The sequence below is a fragment of the Balaenoptera ricei genome, chromosome 3 (assembly GCF_028023285.1).
Source record: "Balaenoptera ricei isolate mBalRic1 chromosome 3, mBalRic1.hap2, whole genome shotgun sequence".
Lineage (NCBI taxonomy): Eukaryota > Metazoa > Chordata > Mammalia > Artiodactyla > Balaenopteridae > Balaenoptera > Balaenoptera ricei.
The window spans coordinates 62689450-62715437 of NC_082641.1; the positions used below are offsets into that span (position 1 = coordinate 62689450).

General features: G+C 45.7%; 1 protein-coding gene across 3 annotated transcripts in view; it reads right to left on the reverse strand.

The window, feature by feature from the left end:
* The window catches only part of LHFPL2 (LHFPL tetraspan subfamily member 2), a 176592-nt gene that overhangs the window by 144695 nt on the left and 5909 nt on the right, over positions 1 to 25988 (reverse strand). For 2 of the 3 annotated variants that reach the window (XM_059916621.1, XM_059916622.1), the window contains exon 2: positions 18024 to 18101. The exons of the other annotated variant lie outside the window; for it this stretch is intronic. The gene's annotated coding sequence lies outside the window, so the exon portion shown is untranslated. The remainder of the gene's footprint in view (positions 1 to 18023; positions 18102 to 25988) is intronic. 3 annotated transcript variants of the gene reach the window in all.

Consider the following 25988-nt stretch of genomic DNA (forward strand, 5'->3'; position numbering starts at 1 on the left):
TGGATCTAATACTCCATAGGGAGGTTGTGAAGATTGGCATAAAACAGATGCTAATTATTACTGTCTTCTGTTTACATAAAGTCAACCTTCTCCTATCATGAGTAATTTCCATCTCTCTGTGCTTGTTATTCTCAGTTTCAAATTTTCAAATCCATTTCAAAATGGACTATCCATGCCTATTTCATACTAAGAGAAAGGCCAAAGTAGTGATTTAAAACAGGCTTTGGATCAAACAGAGATGTGGTCCAAAATCCAGTTCTCCTACTTATTGGCTGTACAAACTTTTTGGGGGGTGGAATTGTTTATGATGGGGGAAGTTGTTTGAGGGGGAGGAAGTTTTTAGGAAGCTTATTTTTGCCCGGGGTGGGGGCGGGGGGCGGGCCGCTGGCAGTAGTTGTTAAACCTGTGATTCAGTTTCATCAGGTACAAAATGGGGATGTTAATATTATGATCCATTAAAGGATTACCAGGAAAATAACTGGGAGGAGTCAACAGCTGTCTTTGTAAGAGAGCCCTGGTCAGTATCCTCCCTGGGGCCTAGTACACCCCAAGCAAATGCCACTTAATAACAACACTTCCGGGACTTCCCTGGTGGTCCCGTGGGTAAGACTCCTCACTCCCAATACAGGGGGCCTGGGTTTGATCTTGCGTGCATGCCGCAACTAAGAAGCTCACATTGCTGCAACTAAAAGATCCCACGTGCCCCAACTAAAGATCCCGCATGCTGCAACGAAGACCCAGAGCGGCTTAAATAAATAGATAGATAGATAGAATTAAAAAAAAAAATAATAATAACAGCACTTTCTTTCCTAGGTCACCAGAGAGTACTCTACAATAGTTGAAGAACTGAACTTCAAAACAATGCTTGCTGACTGATGACCTGGGTGGCAATGCTATGTTAGAAACATTAGTGGATGACGGGTTTTAGCTCTAAGTTTTAAAAGCCTTCATGGGTAAAATATACCTGGACAGTCCTGGCCCTGAATCTGGTCTGGTCTCCCTCAATGCCGATGGGCAGACTGGCCTGGTTTGCATGGGCACCATTTCTAGCTGGACCCCTAGGAAGCAGGGCCCAACAGATAAATGCTACTAGAACAACTCTACCCACCTTCCGTGGCTAGGGGGGCTCATCTCCACTGGGTCTCAGGAGGGTGCGGAAGGTCAAGAAAGCTCGTTATTACCCATACTCTGAACATCTGAGGCTCTGGGTAAAGCCCACTCATTTTAAGGAGAAAGAATCTACTTTTTAGCGCCACCTCTAGAATTACAAAAGCAGTCCTAAATCAGACTATTATAAGTTCTTCTCACGGTATCCAGCATACAAACATTGTTTCTATTGCAAGACTCTACCCAATTTCATTAAAAGTCTTTAAGAAATACTCTTAGGGACTTCCCTGGTGGCACAGTGGTTAAGAATCCGCCTGCCAATGCAGGGGACACAGGTTCACACCCTGGTCTGGAAAGATCCCACATGCCGTGGAGCAACTAAGCCCATGCACCACAACTACTGAGCCTGCGCTTTAGAGCCCACAAGCCACAACTACTGAAGCCCGCGTGCCTAGAGCCCATTGCTCTGCAACAAGGGAAGCCACCGCAATGAGAAGCCTGCGCACGGCAACGAAGAGTAGCCCCGCTCGCCGCAACTAGAGAAAGTCCACGTGCAGCAACAAAGACCCAACGCAGCCAAAGATAGATTAATTAATTATTTTTTAAAAAAGAAATACTCCTAAATCATTTTGTTACATTTGAATTTAAAATTGTGGTAAAATTCATACTGGGTCTGTAAATATAAACATCTGAACATCAATATAGCTCATGTTTAGAAAAAGAAAACAAAAGACTAAAAGATTTAAGAATAGGGTTAAGGCCTTGAGATCATTTAGAATGATATTTTATCAGAAAGAAGTAACTATTGAATACTTAAAATATGCCCAGTATCATTCTAACCCATTCGATCATCACAAAAACCTATGAAGTATTATTAGCCCCTATTTACAGATGAGGGTACTGAAGCAAAGAGACTTTAAGTAGTGTCCCAAAGATCACCCAGCTGGGAAATGTTAGAGCTGGTTAACTTTCCAAAGATCACCCAGCTGGCAAATGTTAGAGCTGGTTTCAAACCCAGGCAGTTTGGCTCCAAAGCCTGGCCTTTTAACCACTCAACTCGACTAGCTTGTTTTATCTTAGCTAGTCACAGTTTATAAATCAAGGGTCAAGATTCTTTCTCTACCACAAATTGTGGAAGAGCCTTTGACTGCCATCTACAATGCAGGCAGTATTAATTAACATTTCAGGAGGGATTCCTATGTAGACATTTAGGATCCCTGGTCCCTATTTCCTAAAAGCCTTTGGGAAACCCTACAAAGCCTTTGGGGATCCTAAAATCTCCCTTCCAGATGCAAACACCCCTGGAATGTGGAGGGGCAAGGGAGGAGAGTGGGTTTGCCTCAGTTAGAACCATTACAGTAAACAGAAAAGCAAATCAAAAGGACATCAAGAAAACTGAAACAAAAAATACCTGTTAGAAAGCAAAGGCAGATGAAGAAAGAAAGGAGAGACAAGAAGAAGACACATAACCATATTTCCTCCCTTCCCCTGCCTCAACGCTGCATTGTTAGTTTGGCAATTAGACTAAAAACAATCCAAATGTTTGAGAAGTCATCAGGACTCAGCAGCTGACAGAAAACTGTTTTCTAAAAACAAATCCATATAGGGACTTCCCTGGTGGTGCAGTGGTTAAGAATCCACCTGCCAATGCAGGGAACACGGGTACGATCCCTGGTCTGGGAAGATCCCACATGCCGCAGAGCTACTAAGCCTGTGGGCCACAAATAGTGAGCCTGCGCTCTAGAGCCCGTGAGCCACAACTACTGAGCCCACGTGCTGCAACTACTGAAGCCCGGGTGCCTAGAGCCCAGGTTCCACAGCAAGAGAAGCCACAGCAATAAGAAGCCCACGCAACGCAACTTAGTGTAGCCCCTGCTCACCGCAACTACAGAAAGCCCGCGCACAGCAACGAAGACCCAACATAGCCAAAACTCAATCAATCAATAATATTAAAAAAATAAAAAAATAAAAACAAATCCATATATGGTAGGCATTCCTAATCTGTTCTTTCATAAACGCTAAGCCCAAGATTTCAAATTAACTTAGGACCTGCCAGACGATCTCCAATCTACAGATGAGAAGCCCTTCCCTTTGTTCAGACTAACACAAAAGAACTCAGATTGTCCAAAAATAAAAAATCCAATTTGGAGCCAAAACCTGGTACTACAATTAATAAGAACCTCTATTCTGACACAAAGGGAACCGCTCACTTGGCTCCAAAAATACAAATAACCAAGATGGTCATAATGATAGATATGCAAGAAACACAACCACACTCCTTCTTCAGCCTGCCCTCTCTTCTCTGCCATCTGATGAGGCAACACGCCAGCAGGACCACCCAAAGGTAACTCCCCTAGATGACGACACAGAGGGAGCTCACCTTTGCAAAGCTGGCGCCGGGATGTGGGATCTGAAGGGGCCAGTGGTACTCATGCTCTCAGGACCAACAGTCACACTGTGTCCTCCAGCCCCTCACCCATTCCTCCTCTCTCCTGTCCTCCTCCTTCACTCTTCCCTCTATTCCTCTCTTCCCCACTCTCCCATTCCCTTGGCAAATGCAAACATCCTTTCTCAGGTTTTCTTTGTAGCCATTCTGACTATGGATTGCTTCTGAGGACATTTAACACAAAAATCACAAAGCCAGAAAGGGATTTTGGCAAGAATTCCAAGGCAGTCATATCCAAATTTCAGAACACCATGCCAACAGATGCTCAGCCCCCCTAATCCCTGGACTGTGAACTGACATATCCCAGAGAGAAAAGGAAAGGATGCTACAAGGAATTCAGAATGTGGGTAGCCTTCCAGCTCGCCCTAAGGCAGCCTGATGTTCAACGGCAGTCCTCCCCGGCTCTGCAGAAGGTAACTACCACCCTCCTTGTCAGATTACAGCCAACAGTTCCTGAGACTAATATGATGCTCGTCACTGACATCAGCCATCAACAGTGACATCCCGGATGTCGCCCACACCCCTAACAACCTGGGCTTGTTTATATGTGGGCAGCTCACCCCACCCACCTGCCCTAAATTAGGAGAAATGATCCCTGCATGTGAATTGTTAATCCTGACTTTCCTGAAGCAAACCCTGGCTTCTGGGAGAACTCGTTATGCACACTTAAAATCTGAAGCATCACAAGTCTCTTCTTATGATGGTCATTATGTTATTTCCAGGCTTCTTAAAAGTGCCAGTAACTTCACATTTACAAGGACACTATCAGTTCTCTTGTAAGAAAAAGGTAAGTACAAATAATTGTATGTTTTCCCTCCCTAACTGGGTCAGCCTAAGGGATAGTCATTCTGGCTGCTCACAAGCACACAGACACGCAGCCATACTCCCAAAGATTCCATTTTTACAACCTATACTTTAATTCTGATTGCCTCCAGGAGACATACCTTTTAGAGTGCATGCAACCCCAGTACTGGCTTTAGGGCAAATTGATCTAATCTTGTAAGAATAACTGAAAAGCTCTTTCAAACTGTGGGCTTCAGGGAGGTTCCAAAGAGTTGCCTTGGGCAAAGAGAGCATTAATGTGGGATAAGGCACCAGATGAAGGCAAGGGCTCTGACCCTTATCTCCAGATTAAACCATAGCAACTTCACTTTTATTTGCTCAATAGTTGTTATTAAGCAATACTTGTTAAAATTAAAATATTTTTAATGCCCGAGAGGCATCACAGTGGGCAGTGAGGCATAACATGTGCAGTCATGATTACCCTTCAAAATTTCTTTAGAAGACCAAGAAACCACCTCTCAAGAAGCTTCTAGAATAAGTTTTATAGCACACCAGACAAAGTGGTTGATTTATTTTATTAAGGGTCATTTAAAACAACAACTTTGATAGCGTCTCACACTGTGTGTGCCAGGAATCTGGGCAAGGAGCAGCTGAGTGACGCTTCTACTCCAGGCAGCAACGGCAGGGGTCGTTAGGTAGTAGATGGATGGGCTAGTCTGGAGGGTCCAAGATGGCCTCATTCACATGTCAGTGGGGCTGGCTGGAAGGTTGGGTTTACCTGAGACTGTCCCCTGGAGCACCTGCCACAATGACCGTAGGGCAGACCTCTTAAATGACGGCTCAGGACTTGAAGAGCAGTGTTCCCACCATCAAGGGAAAACTGCATGGCCTTTTATGACCTAGACTTGGAAGTCACATGTTGACACTTTTTGTCACACTCTACTGGTGAGAGGAGTGACAAGCCCACCCAGATTCAAGGAAAGAAACCTTGTTTTTAAAATCTAGGACCTCCCCAGCCATACTGTATGAAAAATAATTCAAAGACTCTGACAAAGGTAGTCTGCACCGAGCCTTGAACATATCCATTCAGAATTGTCTGTTTTGGGACGCTGAGCCTGAGAAAAAGGAACCAGTGACTGCTTTTCAGAAAACTGGTCAAAAACAGCAGGGAAACAGCCCAGTGGTATTATCCAGACTCAATAAACAGACTTGGGGTTTAGAAATTGGCAATGAGCCCCAACTATTACCAAGAAATTCTGAACTGACAAGGCAAGGATTTGTGTAAAAGCACCAATCGCTTTTCTTTTTTTTTTTAATTAATTTTTATTGGAGTATAGTTGCTTTACAACGTTGTGTTAGTTTCTACTGTATAGCAAAATGAATCAGCTATACGTATACATATATCCCCTCTGTTTTGGATTTCTTTCCCATTTAGGTCACCATAGAGCACTGAGTAGAGTTCCCTGTGCTATACAGTAGGTTCTCATTAGTTATCTATTTTATACATAGTATCAATAGTGTATATAAATCAATCCCAATGTCCCAATTCCTCCCACCCTCCCCCCTTCCCCCTTGGACCAGCTGCTTTTCTTTATAAGGATCTGGCCTTCAGAAACTTCTAGGAGAGATTTCACTGAGGCCGCTCTCCCTTGAGGCATAATCCCCAATGCTTTAAACTCATTTTCTCTGAGCTATCCTTTGCAATTTACACTTGTTAGGCCTCAGTTTTTATTTTCTTTTAACTCAGTCATACCCAGTAAGGCAAGATGATGTGTGAGAGGACCTGGAACCCAGGTCACCTGAGGTAACAACAGAGTGAAAAGAACCTCCTAACACTCTCACTCTAAGGCAGTGGTTCTCAGCCAAGATGATCTTGCTTCTCCCCGTTCCCTGCCCCCAGCCCACAGGGGAGAAGGGGCAGTGTCCGGAGAAGTTCGGATCTTTACAACTGGGGGAGGCGAGTTCTGCTGGCGTCCAGTCGGCAGAGACAAGAGGTGCTGCTTAACATCCTACGATACACAGGACGGCCTCCACAGCGGAGAATGATTCAGCACAAAAATGCCCGCGGCGGCGAGGTTGAGAAATCCTGCTCTAAAGCACACACTCTCATTGAGCAGACGGTTAGCAGTTCCCCATCATTTTCATTGTTATTTCTCTCTCCTCTGTTTCTGCACCATGCACGTACAGTTGAATTTCGACGAGTCAAATGCACAGAGGCCATGGCTCCACTGGAATATGTCATTTTAAAAAAAGAGTTCTCCTCAAAGTCTGAAAATCGTAATTCTCATCAGGAAATCATTCTTTAACTTAATTTTTAAGAGTCCCTTTTAATTTAGATGACCCAGTCACATCAGCAATACTACAGACAGGCAAACCAAAAAAACGAACTTTAAACAAATCAGAACTGAGGGGTTCCCGTATGCTGTGGTCTTTTGTTTCTTAAAATAATGAGCTGAAACGTTTATGCATGGGTGCGAGCAAACCCGGAGTTACAGGTTAACAGCCGCTCTTCCAGGACAGCCTCTCCCATCTGTCATCTCCCAGCAGGAGAACAACAGCAACAATGACACAGACATGGCCTAATCTGACCAAACACAGCCGGTCCTCTGCCACCTGTCCGTAAGACAACACAGATGACTGTCTGAACAGCCCAGGGACTGACTTTCTTCCCTGCAGTAACATTCACGCATGCTCTGCTCCGTCCATGGCACTCATCCTTTGGTTTATACTTACAAATCAAAAGCTGTCAACTTACCAGGCAGAAAACACTTTTCATAAATTCTGATGTTCACCTTTGGGGAACTTCTGACAGTCATTTTTATTGGGTCTCTTCCACCACAAATTTGTAAAGCTATTTCCTATTTCTAACATTAATTGCTATTTTCCTCTTAAAATAAGGTTTCAATGACACCCATCCATGGCACCAAAAAACCCACAATTCCCTCAGTGAAATAAATTACCTCGCTGAGTTGGCACAAACTGCAGTGCGGGCCAGGCCCGTTAACAGCACGTGATGTGTTGCCATTCTCCCAGGATAAACATAAACACTTTTTATACAATTTTTGGGTTTTGAACCCCCCTTTCCAACAAAGATTTTTGCCCCAGGAGGGAGAACCTTAGCTCTATCCCACACATCACCATGGAGCGTGGCCCTCACTCCCGGGAAACACATACCCACTAACAAATCTGACCACAGGACTAACTTTTAAATGACGACTATTAATTTTACCTCATGTCAAAATACACACTCCTTTGATCCTTAAGGCAAAGGAAGCCCTGGGAAAGGCCAGATTACAGAAGCTGCCGGCTGAAGAAAGGGCAATCAAGGCAAGCAGTGCCAGGAAACCCACAGCGAGCTTCAATATGGAAAGGGCGGCACCAGCATTAAACACACCACATTCCTGAAAACGTCAGCTACAAAAATGCTTTGAGCACCTTGGCTTGAGGGGCCAACAATTCGGGAGAAACTTTCAGAGTTCTTGGATTACTTAAAGCTGACTTGCTCCTATTTTAAGAGTGGTGATAACCACCACTTACTGTGTTCCAGATGTGCCTTACAGAGGTTGCCTCTATTATTATAACAATTCTCTCCATTTCACAGATAAGGAAACCAAGGCCTAGAGAGATTGGTAACTTGCTTAGGGCCATGGATCCTAGGAGTGGGGAGTGGGGACTGGAACCTAGGCCTGCCTGACTCAAGGCTGGTTCTGCCCCATCCCAGATCCTGCCCAAACACAGAGCCCACTCCCCCCTGTGACAACATGGGGCTGAGAAGGGCTGTCTCCCAAACACTCTCTCCTCCAAAGAGCCTGATATATAGCTCTCTAGTGTTTGTTAACTGGTAAAATATATACTTAAACAGGCTGCATACTCACCAAACAACATCTAATGTGTTTAATCATTAACAAGTTTAGGCTATAGAAAATGCATACTCTTCAGATTCAAGGTGAGCTGGGCTGCTTGTTAGGTACAACTGGGATCCAGAAAGGACCCAGAGACACAGACCAAGACATCCTTGGGACCTGGCCTGACTGGAGGAAGAACTTGGTCCTCTCATGAAGACCCTACGGTTGAGGTCTTACAAACAGAGGGTGACGATTGAGGCCTTACGAACAGAGGGTGATGAAACTGGGGTGATGATCTGGGATTTAATACTGGTTCTGGGGAAAGAGCACGGCAAGGGAGGAAATCACCCACAGAAAATACAGAAGGTATAAATGGAAGAAAAACAGATGGGCGCATGAAAGACTTCTCTGATTTGTGTTACAAAAACAGGAGCAAGATGCTTGCAAAATAACTACAAACTTTGATTCTTACTCTCCTACTCCCTATAAAACTGTACCTACATGATTTATACCTTATTTGGGGAGTGACCAATGAATGTACATATATACTATGATTTCACTTTACAATAAGAAAATCATGAACGCGAATCAATCTTCTAACTTATTAAACTTTTATAGCAAGTTGGAACCCTATGAATAGAGGATTCCATCACATTTCAGCATCTAATTTTGTAAACATGAACACTACTAGATAAACCTCCATGAGCTTTTTTTTTTGCCATTGTGGTTACAAATCCCCATAGATTGCTTAAAAAGAAAAAAAAAAAAAGAGAAAGAGAACTACTGAATTGAAACGATTATCACATGCAATAAAATGAGTAAATAAATAAACAAAAAGTATGCCTTCATCAACAGGCAGTATCAAAACACTTCTCCACTACAAGGTTTGCTTTCTGGGACTTCCCTAGTGGCACAGTGGCTAAGAATCCACCTGCCAATGCGGGGTACACAGGTTCAAGCCCTTGTCTGGGAAGATCCCACATGCCGCGGAGCAACTAAACCCGTGCGCCACAACTACTGAGCCCGCGCACCTACAGCCCGTGCTCCACAACAAGAGAAGCCACCGCAATGAGAAGCCCACGCAATGCAATGAAGAGTAGCCCCCACTCACCCAACTAGAGAAAGCCTGTGCTCAGCAACAAACACCCAACGTAGCCAAAAATAAATAAAATAAAATAAATAAATGTAAAAGGTTTGCTTTCTAAATCACCCTTAATAAAAGCTCAGGGCTCATAGCTGGGAAGTCAGGCACTCCCACCTCAATTTTCTTTGTACTTTCAAGAAATCTAAAGAGAATAATCAAGTTTTCCCCACATGTAAATGAATTCAAGAAACCAGATGTTCCAAATACACTGTTTTTATCAACATATATGTATTCTTAAAAATTGAATTTGTTTCTAATTTGCATGGCTTTTCATATACAATGTTTTGGGTTCGAGTATAATATTTACTGTTTACTTCCAAAGCACTATGCTAGCACTGAACAGCATAGGATCACAAAGAACCATATCAGTGCCAAGGAACAGCCCCCATGAGAAGTTCAAACACCAGACCGTGCTGGCACTATCACAAGATTACTTCCCCAGGCCTGACTTTCACCAAAAAACCAAGTAATGATTAATGCCACTGTGCAAGATTAAGTTTGTTCTTTTTATTCAAGATCTAATAACTTATCCAACAGTCATCATTCTTCTTGCTGCTATGGAGACCTGGTCAGGCCCACCTCTGGCCTGCAGAATGCCTGCCAGCTTTAGATCAATAAGCCCTGTGATCTATAACACAGAGCAGAAGCCGATAACCCAGCGGTACCTTCCTGTAGGCATCAATCAGGGTTAGACCCACCAGGAGACTGGATGTCTGCTGCCTATTTCCTGAAGAGAAGCAAGGAGATGTCATGCAAAGCCAGCATCAGCAGAGGTCTGGTGAACCTGTGAAGGGACTGTCGGCTGGAACAGGTCTCCAGAAGGAAATGTGCTCTCTCTCTCTGAGGCAGCACAGAAAGTCCACCTGAAAGTGGGCAGGTGCCAAGAGTTCCAGAGGAAGGACACTCACCCCCGGACATCAAGGCCACGTGGTGAAGCCTAGAGGTCAATTTAAAAAGATGCAAAATGCTCAGCCAGGCTAGGAGGCTGGGCCAGAGTGGGTGGATGAAACCAACCAAGCCGTAAACAATGACATCTCTTCAGTGATTGTGAATTCAAACAGAATATCTTGACCTTACAAATTCTCTTTGGCAACTTTTCATCTTGAATTAATCTCCTATAACTACTCTAAAGTGTAAAACTCGCTTGCAATGGTAAATCTCTTTGTGAGTTAACTGGCAGGTTAAATAAGGGAGAGAGATGAACCGCAACGCTCTGAGTTACCAGCCTGAAAGTAGCTGTGTGCTTGCCACCACTGTGGGTCTCTAGGCACATGACACTGCGCAACTTGGTTTATTTACTTGGCTGGGGCCACTGACAGCAGGGCTGCAATTTTCAAAATGAGGCTGGGAGTGGCGGAGAGCCTGATGTACCGGTCAGTGGCATCTACCAGAGTGGAGGACTGAGTCCTCCTCCTCTGGCTACGGTGCTCAAACGTATCTGGGCCTTCCGCTCATACCCACAGCACCGTGTACACACGCACACACACGTCCACCAACAGACTGCAAGTGTGATAAGCTCCAAGTAGCATGTCCCTCTGAAAAGGAAGCACTGAACCACAGAAGGAGAGTGGGCTCTGGCTGTCAGGTACTGTTCTTGGGTAGAGGGGCAACTTCAAGCCCAACCTCCACAGTTGTCCTGATTCCTCCGGACTGATTGGGACCACCACCTCTGCAAGGCACAGGCTCCGCCCAACTCCACAGGGCACCCCTCACCCAGGCTACCACGTGGCATCCTGCCTCCCAGCCACCCCCAAGCCTGAGAAAGCCTGTCTTGCCATCAACTGCACCACCAACTTTAAGGCATCAGTTTAATCTTGCTACGTCTCAATTTTCTAACCTACCTGTAATCTCAAGAAAGCCTCAACTATGTACAAGCTACTTGACACCACTTCTTACAGACTTTTCAGCCTATAAAATATCTCAAAGAGCACTAGACTGGGAGTCTGAAGTCATAGCTTCATGTATATCATTCACCCGCCTAACAAGTGCACATGAAGCACCTATTATAAAACATGCCAGGGACCAAACGTATGAAGCTGTCCAAACAAGACAGAGCTTGGGCAGAGCCTGGGCCAAGTCATTCAGTGTCTTGGACTGAAATTAAAAGGCTTGGACAAGAAGCTCTTTCAAGTCCCTCCCAGCTCTCCTATTCTCCACTCTTGGCTTTGGTGCCAAGAGGGGACTGAAGCATTCTGGAATGTTCTGCTTCCCTGAACAGATGCTATTTTTACTCCATATTCATATAGCTCAGGTTGCAGACGTGTGACTTCTCTGCACTCTGCCGAACATGAACGACTCATTTTCATCCCAGAGTTTAGGAGACTAAGTGTAGCTCTAACACAGAAGGCCCACAGGCAGGCACAGCTCAGGCTCCCGGCACAGGGACCCTCACGGCCTTGTTCCTTCTACACAGAGGCAATCTGGTTCCTTGAGATCAAAACTACAGAAAAACAGGAGCAGGGCTGCCAAGGCTTCCTCACATGTTGCCTGGGTTTGTTTATTTCTTCTTCATCAACTCACATCATTTCTGACACTGCACTTCAACTGCCTGGACACAGCCAGAGAGAAAGGCTTTTAAGAGGCACTGAAGTCCAGCCAACTTCTGATTAGCCACAGTAATGAAGGAAAAGAACAGTACATGGCCAAAGTAAGAGGGCCTCTGAGGACTGTAAGGGCAAAGATGTTTGTACAGGATATGGAGAAGCACCAGCGAAACAAGTGAAAATCTTCCTCCAACCCCCGAAATTCCCCTCAGACAACATTTCAGGAAAACATTGGCTGGAGTTCCCAACAGCACCACGCCCACCCAAAAGGGAGGCATCTATGGTCTCCGTTACCAACTTGTACGGGGAAATATCGGCTCCTGAACCAATGGGGGGATAGAATTTTATAAGAACTATACAAACTGAAGCTATGATTAAATGTACTTACTAGTGGTTGAGGTTTCTATTAGCACATCTTAATAGAAGTTTTCTTTTTATTCAGAGCTAAGTTCACAAATATTAAGCAGAAATGTCTACAGCAGAGAGGGAGAAGCTGGAGACTGGAAAGCAAGCAGATATGAGACAGTAAGAGTGTAAATGAAGATGGACACGGAAAAGGCTGGGCCCTGGGAATAAACCACCCAGAAGCAGTGATGCAGACAGCTGAGGCCTTGGCCTTTCTGATCGTAGACACAGGCTCTCCAGACGTTACTCAACACTTTACTTAGGACTGTTTCATACATACAAAGAGCCCTTCCCATCCTGCCCTCTCTCCAACCTCCCCCAACTCCCACCTCCCTGGCCCTGCCCACCTGGAAAACTCTGCTCACCCTCAGAAAGAAACCAGGCTGCCTTGGGGAATGGTGCCAGCTGGTGGCTGGTACAGAGAACTATCTGTTGATCATCAAACTTTTCTCTCCCCTCTCCTGGAGGACTCTCTATCATTCACCCCCTCTTCCTCTTCCCTCGGTTTCTTCTCATTACCATCACACAGGGCTGAATTTGAAAGTCAGAAGTGCAGGGACAGAATCCCAGACCCCCCACTTCCCCACCCAGAGAGGGCAAGTCACATAACCTCTCTCTGCCTCGCTCCCTTCTCTGTAAACATGGACAGAAATACCTGCCCACCCAGCAGGGTATTTATGAAGCAGCAGAAGTGCAAGTACACCGTGAACAGAACAGGGCTCATCAAACAGAAGGCACAGCCTCACCGTCCTGCTCACTCCTCGGCACCTGAACACTGCTCAGCTCGCGGGAATTCCGGGGCCATCATGCTCTGAAGCAGTGACCTCGACAACAGATGACGGGCAAGCCTTCCTCAGAGGTAAAGACACCGTCCCAGAGCTCTGAACGAGCTCTCTTGTCCGGCGGATGTCTGTATTTTCAGTGTGAATGCCATGTTCCTGAGTAACAGGCCAAGTGGTCCATCAAGACCTGTATCAGCTGGTTTGAAGTCGCTAACTCATTTGCAGCAGGAGAGACTCTTTTCCTGACCACAGTGCCCTAAATGATCACTGGGCCTCCCAAGCCCTCCCCAGTGCTATGGAAATAGGGCTCTAGGTTTACCAGGAGGCAACTGGCCAGCCCCTGTGAGGCTCTGTTCCATCCCCAAACGCCATCGCCCTGTGATACAGATCTTAAAGGGGCTAACGAAATTATCTCCTCTGCCTTTTATTCCTCGGTAACAACCACAAAATTTGATAAGAATGACCCCCTGCTCCTCTAATTTAAGGCCTATTTTATTACCGCCAACCCTAATTCTCTCTCTTTTAAATGGATATGAGACCCTGAAGACCCCACAGGCCAACGGGATTAGTAATTGATGGCTTCCTCCTGGCCAGCTCTCCAGAGGGCGCTTCTGCTTCCCCCCTCGGGTGGGGTCACAATCAGTTCAATCTTCATGCTTCAGAGACATCCCCTTTGAACAGGATCAAATGTCCCCCCCACCCCTGCCTGGTGCTCCGCTCAAAGGAGCAACAGCTGCTTCTCACTCAGAGCAGTAATGTCAACTCAGCCAGAAAGGCAAAGGCAAGAGGAGGAGGTCGGTGTGGTTAATTGTCCACCAGGCTCAAACGCAGGCCCACTCAAACCAGCACCCTGGGAGGGCTGATCACCCCCGTAAAATGCAAAGTGCACTTTGAACCCAGGAACAAGGAGGATGAGAACTATTTTCCCCAGCCTGCTGGGACTTGATGGAGCTTCAGCTATTTGTTTTCTTTTTCAGATTGTAGCCATAAAGGGTAGAAGCACTTCTCTGCAGCAACCCCAGGCAGGCACATAAAACACAGGCGAGGTGAGCAGCAGGGCTTGCCCACCAGGAAATAAAGGAGAGGAAGGATAAGCATCCGTGGCATCAGTCTAAAAAGGGAGCCAGCAAAGGCTTCCTCTAGCTTTGAAGAAGGAACCTGAGAGAAGAGAATTCCGAAAGCCTCAGAAACCGCTCCTTCTAAGAAATGCTCTATAGAGAAAAGGAAGCGTTTAAAATGCAGGGAATTTACTCTTTCTCATTAAGAGATGGAAGAGAAAATTTTTTCACTCTTTTGCCTATTTGAAAAAGTTACTTTTATTACCTAGTTATCTGAAGGCCTCCTTCCAACTCAGATCCATAATAACCGTAAAAAGACTCTCAAGAAACAGAAAATAGTCATTTCGTAACTGAAAGAGGACATGAGAGTGATCTAAAACAACACCTACAGTCCTTTTGTAAAGCAAAAGCCTAAGATATTCCATTTAAAACCGACGTTCCCTGGAAACAAGTACTTCTAAGTTTTTCTTTCACATCAGTATCAAAACTCCCATAGTAGATAAGACAAACCAGCCATCAAATCACAGCTGACAAGTGACGTGATCAAAGTAGAAAGTGGTTCCCAAATTATGCGTCAACTGTGTTCTGGAAGTAGAAAAAAGCAAACTCTTCCCCAGAGATGTCAATACCTGGGTGCAGCTTTACAATGAAACTTGGAAACCAATTTTGGAGATTTTGCTTCTTCTTTAAGAGAAAGATAAGATAAAGGCTCACCTGAAGCTGAAGATAAAGGCTTCACCTGGAAAAACCATACACCTAAGGGGGGATGTGCCACTTTGTGTGTTGTATCTGTCAGCAGCTGCAATCTGAGTTCCCACTCATTTCAGCAATAAAGGAACTGGCTGGTCAGAGACCAGCACGCTAACGACGCTGGAGCCCGGGACCAGCAGACCAGTCGCTCTGTCTGCTAGTTGCCTTTGCTCTGATTGCTCCCAAATGTCTGCCCTGGATACAAGGGGCCCATGCTGGACAGTGTCTTTGGATCAAGGCCAAGGCTCCAAAATGGCTATATCAAACGCACACACACAGACACACACATGCTCGCGCACCCTGATAACACAATTTTACTGCTGCTGGGGCACTAGCAGTTCTTAGTAAAATTGTTCTTTAGAAACAGTAAACATTTAATTGAATGAAAGAAGAACACCACATTAGAAATCCAAAACAAAGTTCAGAAGCTCTAAGGAAATTCAGGAACTAGATCACTTCTTGGACTTTCTAATTAGGATGACGTTGGGTTGTCAAGATTCAATGAGACAGCTCTGTGAAGTGTGCCCAAACGCACACTGATGTGTGAGATGCCCTGGGTGGAGGGGGACCAGCTCAGTACTGTGATGACTTAACCTGCCTCATTTTTTTTTTCTAACCAGATTAGAATTGTTATCATAAAACAGGAGACACTCTGAGAATCAGAGATCTCCTAGGGCTCAGTGAGTGGCCAATTATTATCAGTTGGGAAGTACTACTCCCCATGTGTTTGGCGGCATGAAGACCAGACATACTCACCACCTTGCACTCAGCTTCTGCAGGCATGGTACAACAGAAAACAGTTGGTAATATCTCAGATTCCATAACCTCCTAAAAAGCTAAAACTCACTCATATATTAACATCTGAGCTTTTAAACTGTAATTTTCTTCGTTCATTTTTCAAGTATGATAGACAAAATGGAGTCCATGGAGACTAGAAATCCCTGGGCAAAGCTGAAACCTTCCCTCTACCCAAGCCCTAGGAAACTTTAAGATGAACAGGGTCAGGTGAGAGTCAAATTTCCTCTACTCCTTTGCCTTTCACTAACTTCTCCTTCAGGCAGCTCTCTGGCTGGGGCTCAGCACCAAGCAGAAGAAACCATGGAGACATGACCGCTTTTTTTATGTGAGACTAGTTGGCTGGTACTTCTACTAGATTGTGGAAAGCACACCCAGAAACCAGAAAACAACTTCTTTCTCTTTGCTTTCGTGCTGCACACAGCCAAACAAAGCAAATGGAAAGGCTGAACAATGAGTATTGTTCATGTAGAGGCAGGATAAGAAGGCAGGAACGGGGACTTCCCTGGTGGCTCAGTGGTGAAGAATCCGCCTGCCAATGCAGGGGACACGGGTTTGATCCCTGGTCCGGGAAGATCCCACATGCCGCGGAGCAACTAAGCTCATGCGCCACAACTACTGAGGCTGTGCTCTAGAGCCCGCAAGCCACAACTACTGAAGCCTGCACGCCTAGAGCCTGTGCTCCGCGACAAGAGAAGCCATAGCAATGAGAAGCCTGTGCACCGAAACGAAGACCCAACACAGCCAAAAATAAATAAATAAATAAATAAATAAATAAATAAATTTTAAAAAAGGCAGGAACGAACACTCAAGACCGCATTCTCCTGTGTGACCGTGGTCTTTAATCAGACTGAAGTCCCTCCCGCCCCACCTCCACCCTGGCTTCTGGGAACTCAGCCACCTGCCAGTTCCTAAAAGGACCCAGGCCCCATTCTGGCTCCAGATTCAGGTAAACCACTGCCCTGGGGGTTGCTACTCCCAACCCACAGGATGAGGCAAAATGGCATCAAGCCAATCAGTGTGTCTCTCAAAGATCCCAGCATACTAAGACTACAGGGGAAATGGAAATGCATGATTTAAAAGCTTTTTATTAAAATTATTTAAACCTAAACTGTGTTTTAGAAATATTTTTATTTCCTCTGGGTTATAAATTGGTCAAGTCAACTGTTTGCTCCCTTACTGCCATACATTTGGTTACACGTTCAATCCTGGGGCTGCCCAGGACTCCCAGGGGCTGGCAGACAGCTGTCTCTCCCAGGGAAGCCAAGGGGGCTGGCGGCTCAGGGTCCCAGGCTGTCAGTTAGCACCTTACTGACAATGACACAAGAACTCCTGACTTCTCATCCTTTTCAATAGGGGTAAGAATCTAAACTCCTGCCAACTTAACATATTATGGCACATTCTCAATTACCCGTGGTAATGTGAGCAAACAGCCATGTCATTAATCCAAAAAGGCACTCTACACATCAGCTCATTGGCTTAGGAATACATTATCATTTTTTTGTAGCTGTGCCTCAGTTTAGTTTACTAGGGCTTTTTTTCTTTTTTTCCTCAGATGAACATTCACTCATTTACTGAAAGTCTGTTCCATGCCAGAAACCATGCGAGATAGGAGATGGCAGCAAAAAGAACTCACACGCTAGGGGAAAAGACGTGTACAAACAAGTAAGTAAAGCTCACCACGGGCACGTGCAGTGTGCTGTGTCAGCAGAGGGGCAGCGATTCGTTCCGCTGGAAAGCTGGGAAAAGGCTATGCTCCGAACACCCTCTCTTTCAGACAGTTTGTAAATAACAAGTGAAATGTTGGCTGAGTCTTAAAGGAGGAAAAGGAATTCTAAAGCACCAACTCAAATGGAGAGGTGAAGGGTGCCCAGCAAAAAGGAAAGAGCGTTGGGCACTGAGATGGGCGGCAACATCCAGGAGAAAGACAGGCAGGTCAATAAACATCTTCACCCGATAACTCAATGGGGCAGGTGACCACTTTACACCTTTCGTTTTTTTAATTTTTTTTTTTGGCTGCTCCAGGTCTTAGTTGCGGCACGTGGGATCTTTTTTTTTTTTAGTTGCGGCAGGCAGGATCTTTTAGTTGCAGCATGTTGACTTCTTAGTTGCGGCATGCATGTGGGATCTAATTACCCTGACCAGGGATCGAACCCGGGCCCCCTGCATTGGGAGCGCAGAGACTTACCCACTGGACCACCAGGGAAGTCCCTTTACACCTTTCTTAGAGGAGCTGCCACCCTATATTTTAAGGATTTTCTTTTTAATGCATGAGAACTTGGGGTGGTTATCAGAGCGCATCGCATGGCTGGAGTTTTCCCACAACCAGCCTGAACATGAGCAGATCCAGGAAGCAACCCCTTACCTGTACGAGGAGGAGCTCCTTGATGAGATGCAAAACAACAGGCCAGCTGTGAACTCAAGAGTCTGCTTCCCAGTTTACCTGAAAAACAACAGGAGAGGGCCATTTTTGTTAACTTGGAATAGCCAGTCTTTTAACAGCCCCAGTAGAGACCTGCAGACCGTGCCTAAGGCTCCTTGGCCTCAAAGCAGAAAACCTGGCCAGCGTCACTTGGCCAAGGGGTTGGATCAGAGAAGTGGGGGAGAATCCTGGTGTTTAACTCGGAGGGTAATGGTAAGCCAGGCACTTAACCTACCTGTGTCTTGGTTTCCTCCCCGCCATAGCTATCTCACAGAATGATCAAGAAGGCCTTCGAAACCATAATTCAAAAAGAGTCATGTACCAAAACATTCATTGCAGCTCTATTTACAATAGCCAGGACATGGAAGCAACCTAAGTGTCCATCAACAGATGAATGGATAAAGAAGATGTGGCACATATATACAATGGAATATTACTCAGCCATAAAAAGAAACGAAATTGAGTTATTTGTAGTGACATGGATGGACCCAGAGTCTGTCATACAGAGTGAAGTAAGTCAGAAAGAGAAAAACAAATACTGTATGCTAACACACATATATGGAATCTAAGAAAAAAAAAAAAAAAGGTCATGAAGAACCTAGGGGGCTTCCCTGGTGGCACAGTGGTTGAGAATCTGCCTGTCAATGCAGGGGACATGGGTTCAAGCCCTGGTCTGGGAAGATGCCACATGCCGTGGAGCAACTAAGCCCATGCGCCACAACTACTGAGCCTGTGCTCTAGAGCCCGTGAGCCACAACTACTGAGCCCACGTGCTGCAACTACTGAAGCCCGCGTTGCCTAGAGCCCGTGCTCCGCAACAAGAGAAGCCACCACAATGAGAAGCCTGCACACTGTGACGAAGAGTAGCCCCCACTCACCGCAATTAGAGAAAGCCCGTGCGCAGCAACGAAGACCCAACACAGCCAAAAATAAATAAATAAAATAAAAATAAATAAAAAATTTAAAAAAAAAGAACCTAGGGGTAAGATGGGAATAAAGACATAGACCTACTAGAGAATGGACTTGAGGATATGGGGAGGGGGAAGGGTAAGCTGTGACAAAGTGAGAGAGTGGCACGGACATATATACATTACCAAACGTAAAATAGATAGCTAGTGGGAAGCAGCCGCATAGCACAGGGAGATCAGCTTGGTGCTTTGTGACCACCTAAAGGGGTGGGATAGGGAAGGTGGGAGGGAGATGCAAGAGGGAGGAGATATGGGGATATATGTATATGTATAGCTGATCCACTTTGTTATAAAGCAGAAACTAACACACCATTGTAAAGCAATTATACTCCAATAAAGATAAAAAAAAAAAAAAAAAAAGAAAGCCTTCGATATGCCGGGCACCATGCCAAGCCTGGAGTCATGTGAATGACCATGTCATGGGTTCCCCGCCCTCAGGGAGCCGACAGTCCACAAAGACAGAGAAGTCAATGGGTGGTAATCATGACCTTGACGCAGCTGAGAGAAGCTGAAGTGAGGAAAATACAAGGTGACATGGAGCCTTTGCAGAGGCACCAGCTGACCCCAGAGAGGTCAAAGGGAGCTCCCCAGAGCAGGTGATGGCTAAGCTGAGGTCTGATAAGCAAGAGGTGGCCAGACTACGAGCATACCAGGCAGAGGAAACAGCAAAATGGGTGCCCAGGAAGCAAGAAGAACATAATGAGTTCACAAGAAAAAGGAGTATTTCAGAGGCCGAGAGGGAGACTGGCAGTCATTTTAGGAGAGTTTGGACTTTCTCTTAAGGCCAATGGCAAGCCCATGAAGGGTCTCCTGTAGGAGAGTGGCATGGTCCAGAAAGCTTTCTGCAACATCAGAGAGATGGGATTGCAAGGAGGCAAGGAATGCCCCCCCTCAGCTACCCCAAAGGCCACATCCCTGGTCTTCTGTGGGAACGAGCAGGAGAGAAGGCCCCAGGGTAAGAAGACAGGGCTAGGGCTCCCTCCAGTAAACCACGGCTTTTGAACTACCCGTTCCTCCAGCACTAAGTGATTCCACCCAGGCAGACACGCCATCAGGGGCAGAGTCTGCCCGTCCCAACACACCCTCCAGAAGGTGGAGAAGTGCCTGGTGTCACAGTGCTTCTCCACTTGTGCTCCCCAGACCAGCGGCATCAGTATCACCTGGGAACGCGTTGGAGATGCAAATTCTCTGCCCATCCCAGACCTAGTGACTCCGAATCTCCGGGAGTGGGGTCCAGCCAGTGTGTGTCTTAACCAGCCTCTGGGTGATTCTGATGCTCCCTAAAGGCAGCAAGCACTAAGTGGGGACAGTGCCAGCACGGGGGTGGCGGTGAGCAGAGTACGGGGTACAGAGATAGCCCCGTCTGATACCCCAACAGCACCTCCGTGCTCAAGGCCTCACATTCTACTGGGACTGTGATGTCCATTTATGCTTAAAAGGAAATACACAAAGGTTTTTTGGGGGGTTTTTTTTGGTTTTTTGGTTTTTTTGGCCGCACCGCGAGGCATGCGGGATCTTAGCTCCCCGACCAGGGATCGAACCCGTGCCCGCTGCAGTGGAAGTGTGGAGTCTTAACCCCTGGACCGCCAGGGAAGTGCACACAATGATGTTTTTATCGATACTTAGAAATGATGCTAGCCCTGCGGACCATGGGGAAGAGTACACGGGCCCACCTCTGGCGTGGGGATGTAGTACTTCAGGAGGGTTTCATTTCCCTAAGAAATGCCCCATCCTTTTCTGTGGCCCTCCTTTATTTCAGAGTAGACAAAGGAAACTCCAGCTTCAGGAACAGGGACAATGTTTCTCCTCCCACCCAGATACAGAATCTGACCACTCCAGAAAAGAAACAATGAAGCCATCCAGAAAGCTCCCGTGGTTTCATCGAAGGGTCAAGTTTCTTTCTGGAGTGGGTCAGTTTGTAAAAGTTTCCAGAGTTCTGGTCCCTGGGATGTACTTGCGTGTAACTTCTCTGTTGGTCAAGCAGTGGCAAAAAGACTCTCCCCACCATCTCCACGCTATTCTGAAAACACCCTAGACCACTCAGACAAGCTTCAGCTGGGCACCAGAATGGCCAAGTTCAGAGTTTCTTTCAGCCAGCTAAGAGCTGAGAAATTCTTTAAAATGTAAATATTTTTTGCAGCTATGAGAGAGAAGGCATGCCCTAAAGCACTTTCTAGGTGGCATGAGGTCTCAGAAGAGTCAAGCCCTCCTCAAAACTGACTGGGAAAAGGCCCTTAGTGGAGAAGGAAAGGTTTCTGCTGCTGGCCAAGTTCTCCTGATAAGCAGGTACAGAAACTGGATCATTTCCTGAGCTTCTCTCTCAAAATTAAATAGACCAAAAAAAAAAAAAAAAAAAAAAAAGAGCAACATAATCCCAAGCACAATTATGGTGTTTAACCTTAACTTTCATATCTAGATCACCTGGCTTTTCATTACAACTGGTCAGGTATATGTGAAATGGCCACACTAGATAGAAGTATGCCAGATGCATCATCAAAGATAGTAAAGCCCCTATTACACAGCATGCGCACGCGCGTGCACACGCACACGCACACACACACACACATATATTAAGTGAATGAGAGTTAGTTCTGCCTAGTGCCCCCCACCACCAGGTATCCTGGGCTCCTCCGGACACCTGAGCTGTCCTCGGTGGCCCTGCCCCAGCCCTGCCCTCACAGTGCCCACACTTCACCCCATCAAAGTCCACTCTCTTCATACCCTGATCTTTGCTGGCATTTTATGAAATTCTTCCTGTTAAGTCCTAAGTAACTAATGTAGCGCCTGTTCTATGGATGCTTACATGTTGAATAAGAGGTTTGAAGAGAACCATTTCACCCAAATTCCTCTAATGGTAAAATTTTAGGCACAACAGTAAGTGAATTCCAGCTTTTCGCTACAGAGCCCCTTCCACACTCCGCCAATCCCATCACACTGACCACTTCCCACTTCATTTGTTTCATAAGTGTCAGCTTATGAAAACACCTCCACCTCCTAGGATGGAGGTGAGATGGATCCTGCATTTGTAAAAATGGAGGTTAATGTTGATACAATGACGTGCAAAGTCCATCTCCTCCATCTGTCAATTCACCTGGGTCAGAACCAAACTGTCTCTGAAGGATGAGGATCCCTTCTCCATCCATTTCTGGTCAGCGCTTACTGAGGAAGGGGACACGCTAATATTATCTCCAGTGTCTGAACCCAAGCAGGGGAGAGAGTGGGAGAAGTCGGCCTCAGGACATTCCTTTCTCTGCAGAGGCCCAAAGTGTACAGTCCAGTATCTCCAAGAATGCCCCAAAGCACTTAATAATCAGTGTCTGTAAAACCTTCCTAAAAATAACGGCTTCAGAACTGACTCTTACACTGTTGACAAGGGACTCTGATTTGGTCCCATCCAAGATAAGAAAGAGCCTTACTGTAAGAATGAAAACATGAGTCAAGATAAAAATTGAAGTGGGTCCAATGGGACAAAAGCCAGCCCTTCACAACCAAGTATCTAAGAGGCCTAGAAAAGAACAGGTAAGGGTGCCCCTCAGACATGACTGATAACACAGGCTCAGATGGACAGGTTTCTAAATTGATGTTTCTCAAAAATGGTGTTTCTAGAACATGCCCAATTATAAAAACCATCTAGACACTTTGTTCAAAAAATTCAGATTCCCAGGACCCACACCAAACCTATGAAGTCAAAACTCCAGGGCAGGGTCTGAGAACACATAGGTCTAACCAGCACCCAGCAGAGGGTCAGGCAAGTTTCAGAAACAACGTTCCAAAGGAAACAATATGTAACTTTTTAAAACGTTGTAGTCACATAACTTCAAAGTGATACTGCACATGAGAAAAGGCAGGCTTAACTGGAGGAAGTCAGAGCCTTCTTTAAGTAGTTAAAATTATGGAATATAATCATCAGGTAATGAGGAAGTCAATTTCATTAAAATGTAGCAAAAACAAAACCTCTCCCTTTAGCTTAACTATATTCCACCGGGAAGACCTTCCATGACCTCCCTCCCTGCCCTAAGGATGGAAGGGAATCCCCACCCCACAGCTTCTCCTTGGGGCTGTTACAGGCCGAATGGCAGTGACAGGGTTGAGAGCCCTCAGGGTTATCCCAATAAAGACAGCCCCAAGAAGCCGGCAACAAACTCTAAACCAGCCCCTACAGGTACCCTCCTGGCGTCAGCCTTTACAGGTCTGAGTCTCCGGCTGACTAATCCGCAGCCTCAGTCGTGTCCCTGTCTATGTGAGGCCTTGCTCCACAGGACCAGTGGCACCAGCCTCACAGGGAGCCTATCAGCAATGCAGAAGCCCAGGCCTGCTTCGTCAGAATCTGCCATTTAAGAAGATTCCACATCATTCTTGTGTACCTTCAAGCGTGAGAAGCCCTGCTTTAAGGCATGGAGAGTGCCACCATGGGGAGACTTTCACCCCACCTGGAGAGGCACCAGCTCACCAGCCCACCCACTGCGACTCCACACACTCTAAGAGGCCTTCTTCCCTCACAATCCTTACACAAGTCTTCTCAGACTTGCTTTGTCTTGGAGCCAGATCACCATCAGTGGGGCCCAGTGACAGCTGACAATCCAAAGCCCCACCTTAGGGCATTAAAAGGAGGTGGTAAGTACTGACGTCCCTTACATTCTCCTCCGGCTCCTCTACCTATCAGGCTCCCTGAGGGGGCAGGAATATGGACCCCACGACCACAAATCAGTAGAGACGATCCAAAGTCAAACAATACTACGGAATGCTGGCTCGCTCTGGCCAGCACAATGTTAATGAGGTCGAGGTCACGAGTATGATTAGCTTCCTCTGTATCGTGGCACAGACTCCAACCCTCTGCCCTCTAGCTGCCTGCAAAGGCTGACACGCCCCTGGTTACTAAGAGGAGAATGACTGGGGAGGCTGAACAGAGCAGAGGCAGAAAAGCACTCAAAGAACTTGGATGACTGGTGAGCAGAATGGATCAAAGAACAGCACTCAGCCCAGAGGGGTGGCTGACATGAGGGACAACCGGTGAGAATTCAAAATCATCCCGATGGGCTGAACAACACACACCAGGATGAGAAAGCTGAAATTTGACAAGAAGAAGTGGGAAGTCCTATGGCCAAGATTTTAAAAATCAAATACACGGGCTTCCCTGGTGGTGCAGTGGTTAAGAATCCACCTGCCAATGCAGGGGACACGGGTTCGAGCCCTGGTCCACGAAGATCCCACATGCCGAGGAGCAACTAAGCCCGTGCGCCACAACTACTGAGTCTGCTCTCTAGAACCCGCGAGCCACAACTACTGAGCCCACGTGCCACAACTGCTGAAGCCGGTGCTCCTAGAGCCCGTGCTCCGCAACAAGAGAAGCCACCGCAATGAGAAGCCCGCGCACCACAACGAAGAGTAGCTCCCGCTCGCCGCAACTAGAGAAAAGCCCACGTGCAGCAACAAAGACCCAACACAGCCAAAAATAAAATAAATAAAATAACTTTTAAAAAAATCAAATACACATATGTAAGCTAGAGGAAATCTAACCTGACGACAGTTGTTTTAAAATGTTTAAATTTTTTTTAAAAACATGTAAGTTTTGTTGCCTAATGTAGTTGCTAAGAAAGCTAACATACTTAGGGTCCGTGAGTCTAGTTTCCAGACCAAGGGGAACCGTGGTCCCTGTGCAGCACAGCTGACCAGACTATCCTCAACAGTCCCCCGGCCACCTGTCCACACAGGTGTATACACAACCTGCCCCATCTCTTCATCGCTACCACCACTTGTGTTCTTATTATTCAGTATGGCCTCTGCACCGGCTACCGTTCTTTTGGGCTTTGGATTATAGTTTAAACATTCCCCACATCAGCTTAGCTCCCTTTAATGCTACCTTCTCCTTACTAATCAAGAAAAGAACAACAGACCCAAGCACAAATTGGAAAAAACACATTTAAAAAAAAAAAAAAGACAAGACAACCTAAGCAACCCATTTACCAAAAGGATTCAAACCCAAAGACCTATAGTCACCTGTGTAAGCCGGCACCCTAGGCTACATATTACAGCACGGATCTGTGCAGAGTCGTAATCAGGTTGGTAAATTATAATAAGCTTCCAGCACAGAAAAGCCCTGAAATGGCTACTATAAGAATGAGCAAATGACAGAGTAAATATCTGTTTAGACATACTTCCCTGTGCAGAATCATCTTCTAGGAATGGACAGTTAGCCATTAAAAAAAAAAAAAGATGTGATTTTAGATTGTTTTTCAAGTTGTGAGCCATGCTTTCCTTACGTGTATATTTCATATACAAAGGGTAGCCATTTATAAAACACAAAAACACCAATTACTGGTAAGTCTGTAGTTGCGAGACTGGCCAGTCTATTATTTTTAATTTCAGAAAATTTGATCCCTATGGGTGAGAGAAAAGTTATAAATTTTTAAGAGGTTAATTTGTCCTGAGTAATAAGTGTGTCATGCACCACTTATCTGAAGATTAAATGTGGCTACTGTCTATGCAGTTACAGGCGTCTTTAAACAACTGGCTAACTGCCTCAAAACTGGAAAACAACATGTGAAATTCAGCCCAACTGCAGCCTGCCCCAGGAGAAAGGAAGCTTGAACTCCAGGTGCCCTTGACAACACAGCTCAGTGTGGAAAGAGAGAAACTGCTGAACAATAGAATCAGTAGAGGAAAGAGAGTCCCTCTAACTTTCCGGGAATGTGGGGAAGTTGATGCTAAAGGGATATTTAAGATCTCACTGCTGGTTTGAGTTCTACTGAACACTGAAACAACTGAAAACAAGAAAAAAAAAAAAAAAAACTCACATGTGAGTATAGTATATTTATATATATATATATTTATAGATATTTAATTAGGTACATATCAATCTGACAGATGTTTACACATTTAGATATAGAAGTGAAACACCTCTCAGATCACACTTAACTGTGTTTATGAAAACATACAAAGT